General features: G+C 37.0%; 1 long non-coding RNA gene across 1 annotated transcript in view; it reads left to right on the forward strand.

Moving 5' to 3' along the window:
• LOC145662021 (uncharacterized) overlaps positions 1–18,180 on the forward strand; it is a 62,693-nt gene extending 44,513 nt beyond the window's left edge. The window contains exon 5 of the long non-coding RNA XR_014126950.1: positions 17,708–18,180. This is a non-coding gene — a long non-coding RNA (uncharacterized LOC145662021). The remainder of the gene's footprint in view (positions 1–17,707) is intronic.
• Positions 18,181–22,665: the final 4,485 nt, after the last annotated feature.

Raw genomic sequence — 22,665 nt, forward strand, 5'->3', positions numbered from 1 at the left:
ATATATATATATTACCTAAATATACCCATTCTTCGCATGGAAGTCAAGGCCTGTGGAAGTATTACCCTCATTTCGGCGACCGCGAAAACTATGGATCTGAGACTAATATCGATCATTTTGGATTACTTTTTACATCTCTCGGTATCCACTCCCGCCCCCCGCTGACTCCCGGCCCACATGCAATTGTAGCTGAATTTGCAAATCATCGCTAATGGATGTGTCACTATTGATCTCAGCGATCCACTAATATCGGTCATTGTGGATTACTTTTATATGTCTCGATATCTCAATCCCCCCCTTCCGGTGACTCCCGGCCCGGTGCCGCATAGCATGAATTTGGAAGTTAATGCGATAGGAGTTTCACCATTGATTTCAGCGACCGCGAAAACTATGAATCTGACACTAATATCGATCATTTTGGATTACTTTTACATGTCTCGGAATCCAACCAGGGGGTCACAAGGGGGGTGTTTACAGGGACTTGTAAAAGTGGTAGGAAATGGCCGATATTACTATCGAATTCACAATTTTCGCGGTCGTTGAAATGGTGAGTTTTACTTGTCTCGGTATCCGACCCCCCTCGGTGACCCTTTGCCCGAATAGGGTGAATTTGGAAGTTAATGTGATCAGAGTTTCACCATTGATTTCAACGACCGCGAAAACTATTAATTCGACAGTAATGTCGGCCATTTTCTACCACTTTTACATGTCCCTGTAAGCGTCCCCTGAGATCCCCTGGTTCGAATTAAAAAAAAAAGATTCGTCTTGATTTGGGGCCTGGGTCAAGGTACCCCTGACCAAAATTTGGTAACTCTCGGTCCACTCGTCTGGTCCCCAGGCCGCATACAGACAGACAAACACACAAACAAACTGTTTATTTTATTTATATTAGACTAGATGGATTCTTGCAAATTATGCCAGATTTTCATATTATCTTTCCGAACTAATTTTAAAGACCCGCTCCTACTTATCTTTATATATATATATATATATATATATATATATATATATATACAGTATATCTATATTTATAACTATCTATATCTATATATGTATATAACAAACGCAGGAATTACGCCCTAAATAACGCTCCTGGAGGACCCCTTTCTCAAAACATTTGCTGGGGAAACACTTGTAGAAACTTCAGTTTTCGTGCCGGACGATTACCGAGATCTGGTGAACAAAACAAAACAAAACAAAAAAACGCGATCGAATTAAAAGAAATAGTTCTCAGGTTAGTATTCACTGAGAATATTTTTATAAAATTTAAATTTGATGGGTAAATCAGTGGACTTTGAATACATCCACATCGTATCCACTGAGTTGCGAAATTCTGTACCTTCAGACATGGGCGGCCTAAGAAAATTTTCTAGGGAAGCATCTTCAATGTTTGTTATATTAGTCTGGCATTTAATGTGCATGGTTTGTTATATTACGTATATATTTTCGTGAGTCAGGGAGGTTCACTCTTATCAAACACTGAGATTTTGAAGGAGCAGATCTACTGTACAAAATATAATAAAAACATCTATTTCAGATGTCAATCATCCCGCAGTCCAACCCCGAGACGGAAACATAAGAGATAGGCTTTTTGTTTTTAAACAAGATAACGTGCCTAGCAAAGGCTTTACATTGTGAAGATTATATTAGCGAAAATTAAACGAATATAATTTTACAACTTAATATACATATTACTAAATGTTGAGCTCCCCGTTGCTATGTGGTTAGCGTATGCGCCTTTCTCGAGCGAGGTTTGATTCATAGTAGGAGCTCATGTGTTTCAAATCCGACGTTAAACTGTAGGTTCACGTCTTGTAGAGCTTTGCTCCTGAAAACGACGCTAAACTATAATATAATTTAATATTACTAAATATTAAAAAATAATGACTTACCAAGGTGACGTCAATTTGCAGTCATCAAATTAATTTTATACTTTCACTTAATCCAGTGGATATTAATATAACAATTACAAGACACACGCGCATATAAATACCTAGAAACAAGCACATACATACGTACTCATACACAAATATGAACACTTCAAATCTATTTACATGTGATGGACTGCGCTGCATCAAGCACTGTTATCTTCGTCATTTTCTCATGTATTTGCATTATTTGATTCATCCACAGATTTGTTATTTGTACGCATCATTCATTTTATTATTTTCGAGAGGGTTCAGGTTTCTTTCTTCATTTAAAGAGTCGGTTCTCTGTATTGGAAAGAGAATCAGGGAAGGAAGGGGGAATTTATACTTTATGAATGGATAACATTTTAAGAAATATATACAAAACATGCCGCTTCCGACGCAGCACTGAAGCATTTCTTTTAGCGGTGTATTACTAGCGGGCCTCTTGACGATCATACTCCCTCCCCTCTCAAGTTGTAAAGTGAGAAGGGACAGAAACATCCCAGATAACCTCACACTCAGGGTTCAGTTAACAATAATAAAACTGTGGGTAAGTAAACATCTTGTGCAGAGTCAAGTTTTGCTTATTTTTGAACATTTCTGTGAATTCAACAATACAAAGCGGAAATACTAACTGGTTTTATTACTCCAACCATTGCTTCAACTAAGGGATAATTCCCAACGGTCAGTGAACCATCTAAATTTTCGTTCTTTTTCTGTTCTCCAGAGGGAAGAATGAGATTTTGCCAAGAAGCTAAAGTCAAGATGCTATATACTAAATGGGAGTGAATTATGCTAGATCTAGCACAAGATGCTAGATATGGCGTCACTGGCGGGCTGCGATATCTACAGAACTTTCTGCCAAAGCATACAAAGAAACAATAGCACAATAGTTTCGATAACATCTGTGTGGTCCTTCGGTAGCCTACACATCCGGTAAGAAACTCAGTCCTAATTGTAAAATTGGTAGGAGGAAAATGTAGTTTGGACTGCACCCGTGGCCAAAACAAAAAGAATCGTAGCCGGCTTGTATAGATAATTGCATTCAAATTTTCAAGTATCCATTTACTGAATGCCCATATCGTGTATGCATGCATTTGCATGCATTATTTAATAAGTAAATAAATTACACACAATTAATTATGTCAGTGATAAACGGTTTTTATTGGGCAAAAAAAAACCTCTCCAAACAATGAAGATTAATTTTAGACTGGAGAAACGGTTATCCTTCGTTTTCATTATAATTTGGCCATGAAACAAACGCCTGGCAGATATACAACCCCTACATACAACTATGTGATGTTGTAATATATAACTCGTAGGGTATGATGCTTTACATTTTCAAAAATTTCAGTATTTCTAGTGAAATGAAATCTTTAGTTTTACGTCCCACAGTTATGTCGGTGAGGCTAAAGGAGACGGTGATGATGAGAAATGAATGAAATGGTGGAATAAAGAAAGTGGGAGGAAACGGGAGAACCCCGAGAAAGCTCACGAGCACGGTGTTTGTCCAGCACAAAGTCCACACGGCGCGATCTGGAAACGAACCAGGGACCCCAAGCACCGGAGATGAACGCTCTACCACTGAGCCACCGCGCTCCCACAGTACTTCTAGTGTACTCCTAAAAATGTAATAAAGAACTAATGGCCATGTTTTTTTTTAAATATTCAATTAGAACTGGACAATTTACACAAAATTTGGAATCGACAAATGAAAACGGCACGTTTCTAGCACTTGTGGGTTCGAGATTTCATTGTTGAAACGTTTGAAGACAAACATATAAACTTTTATGTGAAGAGAAACATATACGCGTAAATCTAGTATTTTAATATATAGATAATAATTGGAATAGTTTTATTTTCGAGTGCTATTTTTTTAATATTCGCAATATTGAAATTTTTGAACTTACATTTTTCACGTGTTTGAAAAAAATAGACATCATTATTAGTAAAATTAACCTAATAGAAACATTTTTAACTTTTTTCAATTTTTCCGGAAAATCAAAAAAAATGTTTAAAAAAACAGGTTCAAAATTTCCGGAAATTTGACAACACTAGTTCAGACGCACTTGTACTTTGCCCAGCATTAAACTCTGATCTTAGTTCCGACGCAGTTCGCTGCCTGTTCTGTTTTACCAGTCTGCCCAGCCTACGACGTACGGCATCTGTAATGAGGTGGGGCCGCCCAACCCCTCGACATTTGGACTTCTTTTCCCCCTTGGTTTCGCCATTTGTTGAAGACAATCACCACAGCACTCCTCGAACACCTGACAAGTCCTGCAGTTTCCGAAATTCTAGTGCCGAATGATTCTGAGTGAAATACTTTCTTCAAAATAATATTAAAAATTATAGATTTTCTAGACATTCGAGTCGAGTCGAGATTTTTATCAGCTGTCTCGACTCGATTCGAGTCTCGACTCGATTCGAGTCTCGACTCGATTCGAATCTCGACTCGAAAATTCGAATCGAGAAATACGTTTGTCTTGACTCGTCTCGAATTTTACAAAGGTCGTCTCGACTCGAATTCGAGTCGAGTCGAGTCGAGTCGAGTCGAGATTCGAGACATGTCTCGACTCGTGCGCATCCCTACTTGTATGCCACATTTTCCGAAGCGAAGGAAAATATTATCATTACGTATTTTACCTTCTACATGGACATGAAATAACAAATATAATGTTTTCTTATGTTAAAAAATGTATATTATCATTCTATGGATTGACTAAGATGGTAACTGGTTTAGAATGTGCTCATCTGGAGTTTTTTTTTAATCCGTAATATCGTCAAGAAACAGAAAGTTGGCAGTACGTAGCTTACGAAGTAAACATTCATTTATATATATATATATATATATATATATATATATATATATATATATATATATATATATATATATATATATATATATATATATATATATATATATATATATTTATATATATATAAACTTAATTCGCACAAGTGTTAACTTCCTAACTCATATTGTAGTCAAATGATAGCCGGATTCCATTTTTACATTTTTTTTTAAAAAAGTTGTAAACCGAATACTATTTTTCTTTCGACATTTTAATGGAAAGCAAGACGAAATACCAAAGAACACTTCTGGGTCATCCTTATGAAATAATCACTAAATGCGTCATTTTTGAATTACTTATCACAACTTCAAACAACAGAGGACAGAAAAGGAAAATATACCTGTTTTCGCTAGTTTCCTAATTTCCAAAAAGAAGCTGAGATCTTGCATTTCGGAAGACAATCCAATTGCTTTATTTCCGTTATAAAATTTCGTGACTGTTTCTTTGTTGTCGATTCAACAATCAGTTTCAAATATAGTCTTTAATCCAGACTGGATTCAGGGCCGTAACTTGTGTAAGGGGGAGGGAGGGCAGAAGGAGCAACTGACACCCAGGGAAGCTCCTCGAAGCTCGAGAGGGCCCAGTTTAAGACAAATTTTCTTACTCCATTTACGATACGAACATGAAATTACAAATGAAGCATCAAATAGGTTCATTATATTACAAAAACAAAACAGCACACAAAAGGTAAATTAAAAAATGAGTTGTGAGTCCATTTCAGTAAAAAATATATACCACTATGGGCCATAAAAGTAATATTTATTCGTATGGCTTTGAGATTTGTCAATATTGTCCACTTAATTAATTTGTCATGTACGGAACGGGCCCAGGGGGCGAGAGGAGGGCCCACAGGCTCGGGGGCCCCAAAAGAGTAAGAGAAAGATGGAAAGAAGTGGCCTATTTTCGAATTTTGCAGCAGAGTCTAAAACAACTTTATCTAAGGGACCCAACTATTAATGCTTGCCCCTCCAGAAAAAAATCTAAGTTACGGCGCTGAGTCATTGGTATATGTTTGTGAGAATCGAAGAGAAACCTAACGGAAAATATCGTATTTTCGAGGGGAGAATTGCCACAAAATGTGATATCAAAGAAAGAACCCTTTTCTAATAGAAGAAAAGCTATGGTATGCTGTCTTAAAACACCTCACCTCGTTAGTAAATTATATGATAATAGATGTATCGCATATTACGATGCAATTTTTCGTTTGTATCGCAATTCTTCGATTTTATGTAGCAAACTACTATGCGATAACGCTTAAAAACGCTTATATATATATATAACTATTTCTAACTTACAGTACTGCTCCACTTAACCCTGTATTATTTGAAGACCTGAAAAACTAGAGTTCTCACGAGGAAACGGTCTCAAGTGTAAACAACCGATTTAGCTGGGGTCCGGATATGTGTTACGGGAGACCAAAGTAGGAGACACGTATTCTGGCGTTTGGGTCCATACGCAGAAATTTCCGAAATACGGGGCCCCAAAGTGCCCCTCCATGCTGTAACTAGAAAGCGAATGACGTTACTTGTACACAACCGATTTGGCTGCGGTCCGGATATGTGGTACGAGAGACCAAAGTAGGAGACACGTATTCTGGCGTTTGGGCCCATACGCAGAAATTTCCGAAATACGGGACCCCAAAGTGCCCCTCCATGCTGTAACTAGGAAGCGAATGACGTTACTTATACACAACCGATTTGGCTAGGTCCGGATATGTGTTACGGGAGACCAAAGTAGGAGACATGTATTCTGGCGTTAGGGCCCAACGCAGAAATTTCCGAAATACGGGGCCCCAAAATGCCCTCACATGCTATAACTAGGAAGCAAATGACATTAATGTACGGAATGTCGGCTTGGTTTGGAATAAGATGTTAATATATATGCTAAAGTATGTGACTTGTTTTTGTTGTTAGGTCCCACAAAAAGGAATGTCGAATAAACATGGTCCCATATTACTAGATTTTCAATAAGGCCATGAAGTTGAAATATCTGGTACCTATGCAATTCTGAAGAAATGTTCAGCTGGCACGAGCCGTCGAAGGTGGATCTGCTGACCACGAGGGTGTCAACAGAGCAAAAGAATGTTTGCGATTTTCACCTGTATTTCTATATCTTGCACATTTTGGCTAGGATGTGTGGAAACTGGACGGAACACTTTTGTCAACAGAGTGAACATTAATATTTAATCGATACGGGGTGTGTTGTCAGGAAACCGGGCAGTGTGGCGGAAGTAAAGTTTGCCGGCCTGTCAGGTTCGATCGAAAAAAAAAAAAAAACTACATCTCTTCGACTTGGGCTTATAATAGCCATATTCGGACCCCAGCCAAATCGGTTGTGTATAAGTAACGTCATTCGCTTCCTAGTTATAGCATGTGGGTGCATTTTGGGGCCCCGTATTTCGGAAATTTCTGCGTTGGGCCCTAACGCCAAAATATGTGTCTCCTAATTTGTTCTCCCGTAACACATATCCGGACCCCAGACAAATAGGTTGTGTATAAGTAACGTCATTCGCTTCCTAGTTATAGCATGTGGGTGCATTTTGGGGCCCCGTATTTCGGAAATTTCTGCGTTGGGCCCAAACGCCAAAATATGTGTCTCCTAATTTGTTCTCCCGTAACACATATCCGGACCCCAGACAAATAGGTTGTGTACAAGTAACGTCATTCGCTTCCGAGTTATAGGATGTAGGGGGAATTTGGGGCCCCGTATTTCGGAAATTTCTGTGTCCTCTAAATCAATAATAATAAGAAATTGTGTTATTCAATTTTTAATAACCGGTTATATATATATATATATATATATATATATATATATATATATATATATATATATATATATATATATATATATATATATATATATATATATATATATATATATCCGAAACGGCTGAGAATAAAAAGATGAAACAAAAACTGAGATAGGAAAATGTCATAGGGCACATCACATGGTGTTGTTGTGGTGACCCCCAGGGCCCTCCTTCAAGGGGGCCCAGGGGCCAACTTCAAATCTCCAAATAGGAACATGTATTGATTCATACCTCATTCAATAGTACTTGAAAAACGAAACAACTTTTGTAGGGAAAAAATTTCGATTTGGGCCACCGTTTTTAAATGGCCGCAAAGAGTGGGTCCTATATCAGATAAAACGTCCAGTGCTTATAAATCCGAAATGGCTGAGAATAAAAAGAAAAACAAAAACTGAGATAGGAAAATGTCATAGGGCGCATGACATGGTGTTGTCGTGGTGACCCATAGGGCCCTCCTTCAAGGGGGCCCAGGGGCCAACTTCAAATTTTCAAATGGGAACATGTATTGAATCATACCTCATTCAATAGTCCTTGAAATACGAAACAACTTTTGTAAGAAACAATTTTCGATTTGGGGCACCGTTTTCAAAATGGCCGCAAAAAGTCCTGTATTAGTTTGAAGTTGGCACCTAGGCCCCCTTCACTGAGTTTCCTGAGGGTCACCACAACAACACCACTTGATATGCTTTATCATCGTTTCTATCTCATTGTTTCATCTCTTTATTATCAGCCGTTTCTGATTTAGGCCTATAAGCAATGGACGTTTTATCTGATACAGAACCCACTTTTTGCGGCCATTTTGAAAACGGTGGCCCAAATCGAAAATGGTTTCCTACAAAAGTTGTTTCGTTTTTCAAGTACTATTGAATGAGGTATGATTCAATACGTGTTCCTATTTGAAAATTAGAAGTTGGCCCCTGGGTCCCCTTGAAGGAGGGCCCTGGGAGTCACCACAACAACACCATGTGATGCGCCCTATGACATTTTCCTATCTCAGTTTTTGTTTCATCTTTTTATTCTCAGCTGTTTCGGATTTATAAGCACTGGACGTTTTATCTGAAACACCCTGTATATATAGCCTGTATATATATATATAATATATATATATATATATATATATATATATATATATATATATATATATATATAACCGGTTGTTCTATATGCAGGGGCGGATCCAACGACGCTCAGGTATACACTGGATAAAATGGACTTCAAACCTGTTTCACACTGGATAAAGCGGCAAACTATGGTTTAGCCCCTCCCTTGATTATATCCTGGATCCGCCACTGTATATGTATAGGCTAGATAGATAGCACTTCAAATACATTTTAGGCAAATTATCCAAGATAGATGCTTGTCAAAGAGTATTGGAAAGACTTTCATCTAGCAATGAATCGACAATTGTTGATAATGGTATGTATGCATTTCAAATATAAATAGTCCTCACCACTACACTCATGTGATCCCAGTTCTCATTCTTGATATCTGAGCATTTGAGATTAAAAAATAAACACTTACGGTGTACCTTGTTCTGAGAGATCATATACTTAACCCTGTAACTGTAAGAATTTCTAAAAACAAAGATAGATAAATTAAAATTTACTGTTTCTTGGTATAACTGTTTAAAATTTACTTTTATGTCTGCGTACTACAAATGGTTCTGAGAACTGGATATATAGCGGTTCTAGAGAACCGGTGCGAACCGGCTGAATAGCACTGATAAGAAAGTATAAACAGTGCATAACATGTAAATAAAATAAACTAAGAACATATTTTAAAACAATGATAATGTTTTGGAACGAGATTGGACTACTTAATATCGTCCGATCGATGTACGATTATTAAATGAAATTACAATTATTTGCGTGAATATTTACATTTCATAGTTGTATATTTTTTCTAAAACTTTGCACCTTTTTAAATCAAAATTTTTGAACTATTTTAACCAAAATTTTGTAACCTAAAACTCCTAGCTCTAATAATTACATAATTCTAACACTTTTATAGTTTATTCGGGTAAATGTGATGCTTCTGTACGATTTTCCACGTATATCAGGGTGAAGTATTTATCTTAATATGCTGTTGTAACTTATAGGCTAATAGATACAAAACACTAAAATTTCATATCATGCAAATATCAACAGGGGAATATTGTTTCATATACTCTATAACACCTCCAGATCAATAATGTTTCCTACCCAACATTAAGTTATATTCTTTCAACTGGTAATACGTCAGGTTATTGCATACTTCAAATTTACATGCAAAAGGAAAGCATTCAACTTCACACGTATTATGCAATGTTGCAAACTAAGAACGCTATAGTATCATTACCAAAAATAAAAAAAACGACCAAATTTTGAAGGGTTCTCTAACAGTAATAACGGAAGTGAAACGGGCGAAGTAGTGCATATCCAAAAGACTCTAGATCATAATACTATGGTCATTATATGTAGACGTACAAATTGAAGCAGGCATACAAGAAATTAAAAACTCGACTTTTTTCAAAGTACTATATTTCAAAAACGTGTTTATATAAATATAATATCCAGTTATGTTGATGGTTTTCAATTGACATAAAGATCATATAGACGTAAGCAGCAATTTGATATCTCAAACCATTCCAGTGAAATAAAAAAATACTTAAATTTGATACATCGCTTTAAACAGTGTATTTTTTGGGAACTTTTTAAAACATTTTTTTATTTACTTTGCTTCTATGACATTACAAGAACACTTTCACAAGTTCTCGGAATTTTTAAGCTAGTGTTACAAATTTTAGCAGCATTTACCATAACTTTAGAACGGTTTGAAATATCAAGTTGCTGTAAACGGCATTATGATCTTCACTTGTATTGAAAGCCATCCATACAATTGAATGCGGTACTTATCTAAGCAGTTTTACGAAATAAAGGTATTTGAAGTATGTCAAACCATATCTCCTGCCGATTTTGTAACATAGAAATATCAGCAGCGGTTTTTGTCAGTAAGTTTAAAAGCTACAAGAGCATATCGAGATAAATGTGTCATCTTAAGTATATATGTACAGTAGTATAATTGCAGTTTGTTACGAAATTACATTTAGATACTTTGCACAATTCAAAAGGATTGTAACACACTGAAGATACTCATATTGTCAATATATGAAATATGTGGATTTGAACGTCTGGTATATAGACGGTAATCAAAATAATGGAAACACCTTAAGAAAATTCTACTTACCATAGTATCATTACGGCATAGACCACTATTAGTTTACAGGACAGTGCTAATTTATCATAGAATTTAGGTATGTTAGCTAGAGTTGACTACGAGACGAGACGAGGAAGAGCTCGTCCAATAAAAACATACCAGAATACCAGACGATTCGTCACTTTCATGAAACGTTTTCGAGTCGGACAAGCATCAATTTTTGGCTCTTTGACAACTGCGATATAAGTAATAAATGTTTTCCAAACCAAATTGCACTATTTCTCATGCAGAATAGCACTCAGTTCCACCAGCAAGGGTGGAGAAGAATATCTGTTTCGGATTCTGAGCTTCAGAACTCTTCAACGATGTTTAATAATGTTCTGGTCTGGGAATTGAGCGAGCCAGGAAAAGTTCCAGTACATCCGAAAGTTTGTGTAATGATCTTCACCAGCTCCAGCACTATGAATTGGCGCATTATCATATTGAAATATTACGCCATGGACTTGTAATAACGTCTGGATTATATTTAAGATCGTAATGCGTCCTCTAAGTGTAATGCGTACAGGACCCGCGGAAATTCCGGTAATCATCATCACAAAGCCGAAAATGTGTTTCACAGCAGAGAGGAGAAAGTACGAAGCGTAAGATTCTTAGATCATTCGCCATACTAATACTGCCTAATATTGGAAATAAAGCCAAAGAAGCCTCATCGGATCATATTAACGATAGGTGGTTCGCATGTTCTGGATAAAATTTTCGTTGTAAAATCATTGTTTTAACGATCAACGAATTGGAAATTGTAACCCGACTTCGGATGGTCACATTACAAAACTCAGTCAAACTACGATTGTCGCAATAGGTTGTTAGAGAGTACTGGTAGAGCTCAGCAATCACTCTAGCGGCATTCGCTCTACAGTGCTTGAAGACAGTTTTCTCAATGTACAACGACCCCTGCCACTGAAACTTCTCTCTCGTCCACTATTACTCTTCAATAAGGTTGTTTCGCCATGAGTTAAATTCGGTGCCATGAATGACAGTTGTATTCTACCATGAGTGAATATGCAGATCTCAATGTACAGCAGTCCATTCGCATGTTCTGGACATTATTCCTCATGACACATCTAATACACTGACCACCTTAGATACACTTGCTCTAGCTAGCTTTTTGCTCGTAATTTGGCCACCAGAAGGCCAGAAATAATTTCTATTTTGCATCACCACTGTCAGCACACTTCAACACACACCTCCGTTTTACCGCGCGAGACGTACTATACACAACTACCAGGTACACTCTCATGCATTCTCATTTTTATCACTTCACTGATTTTACATTATGTAAACTACGGTATTTTCATTTGCTTTGGTAACCATCTGTATATTCCATACCTTTCAAAGAATGTACTTGATGCAACTGCAGTGATTCTTGTTTGGAAGAAAGAAAAACTAGCATTGTGGTATTTTTTTTGGCTGTTGCAATCGTCTGTCCAAGCAGGTTGATAAAAATTTATCGTAGCATAAAGACTAAAGCTATTTCTCTTATACGTATAACAAAAAAGCTTGGTGAGGTGAGTGTAGGGGAGGGGAGCGCCGAATTCTACTTCGTCCCGGGCGCCGAAATCTCTAACTACAGCTCTGATTGACAGCGACCAAGGGGACCCCAAAACTTTTAAAAATTACTAGAACCATTTTCACCATAAAAGTTTATAAAAGACATGAATCACTCCTATATAATTCATGGACCTTTTTGAACATGTTGAAAGAGGGTCCATAATAAAAGTTTTGGTGGGACCCGCTTGTATTTCTCACTCCAGGGTCCCTAATGGTCTTAATCCGGCCCTGTGTATTTTCTATACAGAAAACAACGGTGCTGTAAAATGTAAATTAGTATTTAGTTTCAAATTATGGTATTATTTGAGATTTCAATTTGGCTGAATATTTCAATTATTATCAAAATTAAAAAGCAGAGTGGGAAATCAGGAATCTTTCAAGGATTGAATTACGAAAAATGTGAAAGGCTGTTTTTGTAAACGTCACTGACTGGCAACTGGATTAATTGACTGTATTGACGGTCCTCGACGCTTTATCGTCCTTCGTTTTCTTACTCGCGTATGCGAGGAGTGCGTCATATGTGCCTTTTTGTTCATATATCGCTACTTACTATAAGAAGCGGAGGGCCCACTAACAAATTCACCGTCCAGGGCCCACCGGGAAATTTCCTGGTTTACCGCCTGGCCAGTACGGCCCTGGGCACAACCTTGTCACTTTGTTGACAACATATCTGGTTAAAAGTTGAATCAATTTCTTCTTATTGTCACTATATGTTAAGATTGCCTTCTGTGCAGGAAGTGGCGTTCCCTCTGTCAAAATAAGGCTTCTTACAGACTGCTTACATATGAACACCTATTAATAACAATCAGTGAAGGTTTGCTACAAACTCTGGTTGACATGGGTATGGCCATGTTAGTCTTTAAAATAGATTTGCCTTTAGCTTCTCGAATACGGCCATAATTTGTAAACATCGATGGAGGTACAATACTGCAGCAAGTTCATATTTTAATAAGTCGAGCACGTTTATTTCATTCTGTGTCTGAAGGGCTACAACCCTTGTTCATAGTAACGTTTTGTCTACTACAACAGAAGTTTTAGGTCCGATACTTTTCGTCCGTTCATTGATTTTGATAACTCCTCTATGAAGTGGTGCATAAAATCCACCTGGAAAACTTTGCACAAGTTTGGAGATCACATATTTTCCTATTTCGTAAGCATTTTTCACGTATGCCTCTTGAGATGCTATATTTCCGGATACAATATTTACTAACCTTTCAGTTTGGTCTACTGGGCTTAAAGGCTGTATGAATATCTCTAACTTCCTTGTCAATTTCTTCCTGTCTTTAGAATGAAGAATAATCCTTCGCGTGCTCTCTTCTTTTTGATACTACGTCTCCTTCGGTCTAACATTGTTCCTCAAATTGCATAGATCGTTCTGTAGTAGGTTTATTACATGTATACTCAAAGTCTATCGTTTCACAGTGGCATAATTCATTGTTATGTATCTTAAGGAAGTTCTCTTTCACTATACCCATATCTCATAAAAGTGTTTTCAATCAACATGTCTGACCATATAGCATTCCACAAGCCACTGGTATGCCTCATAACCTGTTCTCCACTCAAGAAGTGTTCAACGCATTCTTTCCGTGAGCCTGAGATATATTATAGCATATTGCAAATAGTTCCAGTAACCAGCAGCGGCAAAGTAACACATCACTTCAGATACATTTCATTTCAGAAGGCAACATTTCAAATGTGTTGACACGAATCTGTTTCCCTTTCTGTACTCACAAATGACATAATCAATGAAACGGTCCTAATAAGGTATCAATAAACCCACAAGCGAATACTGTGACTTTGCTTACTCTCTTTTCTCCAAATTTGCCATTATACTTTCGAAATTTAAGTATGTTTTCAATCATACTTGCGTTTAAGAAATGGACTTCAGTTTTGAATTCGTTGTTCCAGAAAACATAGAAAATGGCACATTCATTACAGAAATCACTTTATATTTACAATATGAATATTTGATCCGCCACATTGGACGCCATCTTGAATATTTATATTTATATAGCTTCGTTTCAGAAATGAATTTGATTTTTTCAATTCTTTCACCCAGAAAACAGAAACTGATACCTTTGTTTGCAGAAATCGCTTTACATTTACAATATGAATATTTGATCCGCCATATTGGACGCCATCATGAATATTTAAATTTGCCCAATGGTGACAAAATGTCATCAAGCGCTTTTGAAATCCACACATACTAAACTATCAAATTCAATCATAAATCCTTTTCCATACCACAAACAAAGGTTGCCCGGATTTTTCCCGTTTTGGATTGTTATAATTATTGTGTATTCGTTCCCATTAACGCAATAGGGCTACATAACCTCCGGATTATTCGCTTCCCCTACTATTTTGAGTCTTTAGTGTGTGGCAGCATATCACGAGTTACGAATAATGTTACAGAATGTAATGTAACATTTGTTATATATCACATATTCGTGCTAAAGGTGGACATACTGACAATTAGGTAGGTAGTCATAATGTTCTGGCTGTGTGCGTACATTTTAGCTCGTATATTTTGTCTCGACAAGAGTCGAGACAAGAGGCAAGATAGAAAAATATTTTCGAGTCGAGACAGAAACATATTTTCGAGTCGAGACAACATTTTCTCGAGATGAGTCGAGACAGGCTTAAATCTTGACTCGACTCGACTTGTGCGCATCTCTAGTTCCAATTACCATGGCTTTTGTATTTCTAACATTTATTTTCATTTTATATTCTTCACATCCCTTCCTCAGATTTTCTAGGCTCCTTTTCTCCTTTTCACCATTTCTTTCAGATAGACATTAAATGATGTTGGGAAGAGACAGTAACCCTGTCGAACTCCCCTTTCAATTGCACTCTCTCTGTCATTGCCTGCCCTATTTCCCTATCCTAACACTTACTTGTTGGTTCATATATTATTGATCAGGGGAAAGTGTCTGAAGACTCTTCTATCTTTCCATTCCAACCAAACCTTCCTTACAACTCTCCACAACAATTCCTAATTCACGCAGTTAAAACCCTTTTCTAGATCAATAATTCCACATGCACCTTCTTTCTTCCATAAACCTTCCACCGATTACTCTTAATAATCCAATTGCATCTCTTGTGCCCCTACCTCTCCTGAACCCGACTGTTCCTCCTCAACTATTTTATTTGCTCTTCAGTAAATTTGAAGTAAAAATTTTTCCTGCATGGGATATGAGACTAATAGTTCTACAAGCCTAACATCTCCCTGAGTTCAATTTCTTAGCAATCGGTATTACGATCGTCTTCGGGAAGTCTTTTGGCCAATCTCCTGTTTCATATATTTCATTGAAGTGTCGGGACAATTCTTTCTTACCCTTATCTCCTACATTCTTAATAAATTCGATTGGTATATTATGTATACCGGTTACCTTTTCATTCCTAATCTCGGATATAGCTTTTTCAAACTCATCCCGAAGAATACTAAACCCTTTACCATCCTCGCGTACTTCATTTTCTACTTAAACATTAAGATCACACGGTCTGTCCCTACTCTCATAAGTCCTAAACATATTCTTCTAATCTTCCATAATATATTTTCATCCGACTAACGTTGCTGTACAAAGTATCATCACTATATGACGTCTGAAGATGAGTTAAATTTAGATTGCAAGATTTGATATCAAAATTGAAACGTTGCAAGTGAAGGAAAAACATGTAATAATAACGACTTATATTTCAAAATATAAAGGTAACCAAAAAAGTTGTGTCGCTTTTTCATCCACCACCTACGAACATCGATATATCAAATAAGACGTACCTGGAAGATCAAATAGTCCCCATCAGTATCAACGACCTTCTGCCAAAGTTCTGGAATGGCATGGATTCCTCGCCGTAGAACTTGGTGGCCTGCGAAGCGAGGAAGCATCAAATGCATTTTGCACCTCCACTGGGAATTTGAAATGGCGTTCTCTAAGGTGATTGTCCAAGGAATGAAACAGCTGATGATGGGACTGTGCAATGTCCGGTTAGTATGGCTAATTCAATAGTGTTTCCCATCTAAGGCGTAGAATGATGCCCCGGGCCATCCTAGCCACGTGGGGCTTAGTGTTGTCCTGTAAAAGGAGGATCCCTTTCCAATTCAGAAGTGCTGGCTCCAAAGTTTTTAATTTTTCTTGAACATAGCTCAACTGCTGATAGTACACAGTTGCATTGATGCTCTGACCAGCTGATAGCAGTTCGGGATGCACGATGCCACTAGCGGTCCACCGAAAACACAAGAGAACCTTCTTCTGGTGCAGTGTTGGTTTCGGCTGTTTTGGAACCGGTTCATGGGATGCTTACCGACGATGACTGCACTGCACTGTGAAGCTACGTACATGACTCACTTCTTATCACATGTCAACACCCTGTCCAAAAACGTCTTCTTCCTCAGACAGCAAAGAAACACAGGTGTCCACTCGCGTTTCCTTGGCCCGAAGTCAAATCACGTGAGACCCATCGACCCAATTTGTAGTGCTTCTCAAGTTGACGGGGATGCTGTCGAATGGTTTCTCAACTCACACTGAATTGTAGTGCCAATTTTTCACATGTCTGACCACTGTTCGCCTCGATTGCTGCCTGAAGATCTTCATTTTGTACATGTTTTGGTCATCCAGCACGTGATGCGTCTTCGAGTGTTTCATCACCGTCCTTAAACTTGTTAGACCACCGTTACACTGTCCGCGTAGTCACGACATCCTTACCAAAGGTCTGGCTATCTTCCGTCCCGTTGCAGTGACGTTGGACCCCAGTTTGAACTCCTACAGCATACACACACGCCCTTGTGACGCTCTGTGCATGTCCTATGGTCACTCTGTCCTCATGCAAGTTCACGGTGTAACTGAACTGCCACTGTAATGGCGTCTTACAGCTTGCAAATTGCCTCCTGTTTGGCACACAGTATCGACAAGCTAATAAAATGTACCCCTATTCGATTTATTATGATTCAAATATTATTTTCCTGTGTAGGCACATGCGAACTGAACAATGACATTTGTCTCCGAAACGCTTTTCCAGACGTGCGAAATTTAATTAAGAACGTCATGGTATTCATAATTAATCTTGTGATAATCTATATTGTGATGTTCTTTTCCTTCTGTAGGTAGGAGTGAGGTCAATATTTTCTTAAAAGACTCTTAAATGTGTTGCTTTGTTCAGATCAGCTGTCGAACAAAAATCTTGCAGCACTGGGGCGCACAACACAGTATCATATGTGAAAAACAAAAATGAGTTTATTGTTAAAATGAAGTTAATACAAATTAATTATCCACCACAGACTGACACTGATAGTGAATACGAATGTCAATTTACATGACTGTCATTTCATTTTCTAGTCAATCGCGCGGAATTGGTGCTTCAAACTCATCGCGCAGCGTCAGAGTGGTCTGCTGCGGAGCTACAATGAGCAGTACTCCGAACCCTTCAGCTACTCGAAACGACATTTAAGACGGAACTCAGAAAGCCATATATGATAGATTTCTGTCAAACTTCATGGATTAACTAAAATTTCGACGGTACGTTAAAGTGACGCTATAAAATGGACATCAGGAACATCGGATAGGATAGGAAAAATCATTATGAGAACCCTATGGGTCCAAAGAACTTTTAGAATTGTATTCTCATTAATTTGATAGCCATGGTTTGAGGATCAAACTTTGTAAGCAAGGTGGGAACATTAAATATATTTTATATACTGTATGTATAGATTTTTCACAATTTATTAATAATTAAGAAAATAAGTTACATTTGACGTTCTGCTTGTACTTAAGAACTTTTTCACTTCCTTTTATAAATAAATCCAATTTGTAATTCACCTTCACCTATTGATAGGTGTTGTAATTAGCAGAGTTCAGACATTGGAATTGTAAGCTGAGTACCATTGTGTTTGTTGGTTAGAAGGTGTGCTTTCAGCTTTTCCGGTGGAAATTGAAAAATGAGAATTGGCATAGTCATTTCTTCTTGTTAGAATATATGAGTGATGTTAATTACGTTGCCTATGTGTAATACACAGAGCTATAGGTAATATGTTCTAGTGAAGTATTTTTATTTTATTTATTTTTTCCCACCGGAAGATGAAATATAAAAGAAAAATCGATATTAATGACAAAATAATTTAAAATGTAAGACCACTATCTTAAAAAAAAAATATTGAATGTTTCAAGATTTCCAAATCGTTGTGCGTCAAAATTTGTTTGATGGTGAAGCGTCCATAACCATACCGTTTATTCAACGCTTTCATGACTTGAGTTCTATTTTTAGGTAACAAAGGACATTGGAATATGAGACGATTCAAAGTCCCAACCTCTTCGTTGCAGCAACAGAGAGGTCAATCGGTCGGACGATTTTTGTATAGAAGATATGGAGTAATTGCAGTGTTGAAACAAAGTCCATAATACCAAATGATTTTTGACTGTGACCAAGTGCTAAGCTCATTCCAGGTGGTTGATTGTGAAAGGTTAGTTTGCCAATAGTATGTTCCTGGACCAGTTCTGTTTGTATGTTTCTAAAGGACAGTGTGGTCCGAGATAATCTGGTCAATGTGGAATAAAAAGTTGAGAGGTGATAGTTTTATATTGGCTGAAAGACCAATGTTACGAGATTTTTTGCATAATTTTGATAAATTCGTTTGGTTTTATGCCAACATGGCTAAGAACGTGGATAAAATCTATCATGTGGCCCATTTCAATTAATTTTCGATAAATGGATTTTATGTTTAGTAAAGTCCAAGTAGATTTAATTGTCCAATGAACAGAAGAAAGTGCTTGTAACACACTGTAGGAATCCGTACAGATACATGCACGTCGGATATTGTTACGTTGAATGAGTAATAAGGCTTGTCGTATTATAAATGCTTCACCCTCGAATACTGTAGTGTCAATTGGAAATTTCAGTTATTGGATAATATTAAGTTAGGGAACAAAGGTAGCAATTCCAACTGGGCTATATGCAGCCTTGGAGACATCAGTGTAAAAGAAGATTGTATCAGGATGGAATTGATCAAGAAAACTTTGCCAGATATTTTTGTTTATGCGATGAGATTGATCTTTAATCTTGGTATCTACATATGACGGCAGAATAGGTTTTATAACAATTGTATTTGTTTCATATGCAAACTACAGCATGGCAGGTTGGGAAGTTTCATTATTTGAGTTTGGAGCTTTTTCAAAAGTGGAAATGCTTTGTATATCCATTGTAACTTAGTGACATATGGTAATTTGGTATTTCGGTTCTGTACTTCTAAGGCTCCCAGTTGTTTGAGTAGTGATAAATTCGTAATAACGAGCTGAGATATGATATATTTACAGGTAAGTTTTGAGTATTTTAATAGATAACGATAGCGTGTCTGTTTTCTCCAAAATGACATTATTAGGACAAAAGCGAGGTTGGGAAAGTATAATTTTTAAAGTAGCGTACTGAATCGCTGTTAGCGATTTATAGAACTGGAGCATGGTTGTAGAGTACACTATACTTCCATAGAGAATCTTGGCTTCAATGCATTGTTGAAAAATATATAAGTATGCGGATGAATACCCCATTTTTTGGAACTTAAGTTGCAAAGAATGTTCTGCACTTGTTTACTTTCTTTTATTACGTAGCTTAAATGTGATTTCCAAGTTAATTTATGATCGAGGTATAATTCAAGATATTTTTTAGGCTTGTGCTGTAAGCTGAGAATGTAAATGTGTAAGTTGAAGATGAGAAAAATGAGTATTTTTCTTTTTAGTAAATACTACGTAATTGGTTTTATTACAGTTAATTTCCAATCCATTATTCCGGCACCAGGTTGCAATTATTTCCAATAAAGACTCCAGTGTAGCTCCGTAGAGATATGTTGCAAGGAAGAATTGAAAGGTAAAGAGGGCCCATGAATGGACGTAGGTATTTTACAAACTGATACCTCAGTAATAATGGAAAAATGATCACTACCGAGCGCTTCTTAAAATAACATGTCAGAAGGAATAAATAAAATGTTTTGTTCGTATCAGTGAAATATCGGTTGCGGTTTTAAAGTTATAAGAAATGACGGTGTGCCATCATTGACGAGAAGATAATCACCTATAGATAAAGCAGTGATTAATTTTTTGTCAGCAGAATTGGTACGTGCACTACCCCTCCAAAGTCCTTGGGTGTTTGCATCTCCAGTAATGATGTCAAAATTATTAGAATGGAATAACTCTGCCAGAAAGGCACATCAGCAGTAACAGAAGAAGGAATATAAATGTTCGCAAGATTAAAATTATGCACTTGCTAGGAGTTGGACAATAGAAGGTTTATTGCGGATGTTTACTTGTAGTTCTTAATAGAAAAGGTCGTGACGTATGCATTTTGCTATGCCTCCATAACCATCCTCTCGAAGTTGTTCGATGAACTTGTAATTTTTTATGCGAAGCAACGAATGAGGTTTTGACCAAATCTCCTGTAACATGAGCAAATGTGGATGAAATATATTGATTAAGTGTAGTAAGGTATAACCCTTCCCAGTTGCACTCTGCATGTTCCATTGAAGAACTATTAGATTTTCAAAAGTATCGGAAGCCATGTCGAAGCTATTTAGTGGAAAGAACAATAGTAATTTGTTGAAGTAAAGTATCTAGAATTTTGGAATTGGGGTCAGCAGTAAAAGTGACAGAAGCCGTAGTCAATGTTTGTTTTGATTAAGAAGAATGTCATTATGGCGGGATATCTTGATTCCCTAAACATCATAATGCAACACGATTATATTCACATTCAATTATATAAAATATCAACCAACTATATCTATCTATCTATCTATCTATCTATCTATCTATCTATATATATATATATATATATTAGGGTTATGACTTTTTTGTAACCCTATGTTCCTGTCACAAATCGATGAACTTTTGTTCAAAACTAACGAAAAAAAACATTAATTCGATTTTGTTGTCGAAAAAGGTCACCCCAAACAAACAAACAAACAAACAAAAAAAAAAGATTTCGTAATATACGCGTATATTGTGATGATGGTGATTTGGTGTTCTGCCCCAAGGCAAGTCCTTGACCCGAAGGTTCCTGGGCAAGATGAACCGATGGTGCTTTCCCATTGCCTTCCATGGGATGATGACGTCCTAAGGACAGGACCTACAGTTTAACGTGGGATCGGAATCACTGTGCTTCCACCGAGAATCGAACCCGAGACCACGCGCAACAGATGCGAGCGTGGTAACCATTCCGCCAGAAGGGAGCATTTTGTATATGTAGTTTAGAGTTATTTTGTATTTGTATTGTATTTTTATTCTATATATTATCCATTCTACATTATCTATTGTATTGTATATGGATTGTTTATTGTATATGTATTAATTATTATCGCATAACATAAAACATTTAAATAAATTGAAAATTGCAATCTTACATATCAATTCTACAAGTACGAATAGCATGATTATTATGTTTTGTTAGACAAAACAAATCTAAGCTTAAGTTTATCCTTCATTTTACAGACGTCACTAAGATCTTGGAGACATTTAATAGCTCGTTCTGCACATTGATTTGTTCTGGGAATTCTTAGTCTCGATTCTTAGTCTGGGCTCTTGATTCCAAAACTTTTTCACACAGTTTGATGCTTCTTCATGAACCCGCAAGCTGCCACATAACTTCTGTAGATTTGGTCAGTAAATCAATGGTCTGCCCATTTGTAAGAGATGAATCTACAAATTTCGAGTAGAGAGTCTCTTCTCTCTGGTAGAAGGGTAAATGCCAGAAGAGCTAGTATTGCTCGAGATTTCCATCTTGCATTACTCAATTTCGGTATTTTCTTATATTTCACTTTAGGAAATCTTCCAGTCGCTTCAGAAAACCGGAAAACTCGAGTCAAATGAAATAGAAAATTCATACTATCACGCCATCCAGCTGTTTCTGTTATTTCTTCTTCACCAGTCACAAAATTAATCTTAAGCTGCTCGTAGTTCTTTACAAGCTCCAGGGTAAATGGATATTCAATATTGGGCGATGTGTTGTTTCCTCCAAATTCATCATCTATCACAACACGAAGCACTCGGTCAAGAACATGGTGTTGACAACCAATGAATTGTGGTACTTCCAGTTTCTTTTGAGCAAACAACCTTTGTAATTGAATTACAATCCCATTCTTTCTTCCAGTGTTCACATTAGTAGTGTCGCAATAATCATCTTTATACTATCCCACAAATTACATTCATCGAGAACATCTACTATTCCTTTAACCACAGTATCTTCTTTTCCGTTAGGTAGACCTAGCGCTTCTAACTTAACTTCTCTTCGTTCATTCTTCAACACTAGCACTTGATAT

The sequence above is a fragment of the Thermobia domestica genome, chromosome 10, assembly GCF_964235325.1.
Source record: "Thermobia domestica chromosome 10, izTheDome1.hap1.1, whole genome shotgun sequence".
Classification (NCBI taxonomy): domain Eukaryota; kingdom Metazoa; phylum Arthropoda; class Insecta; order Zygentoma; family Lepismatidae; genus Thermobia; species Thermobia domestica.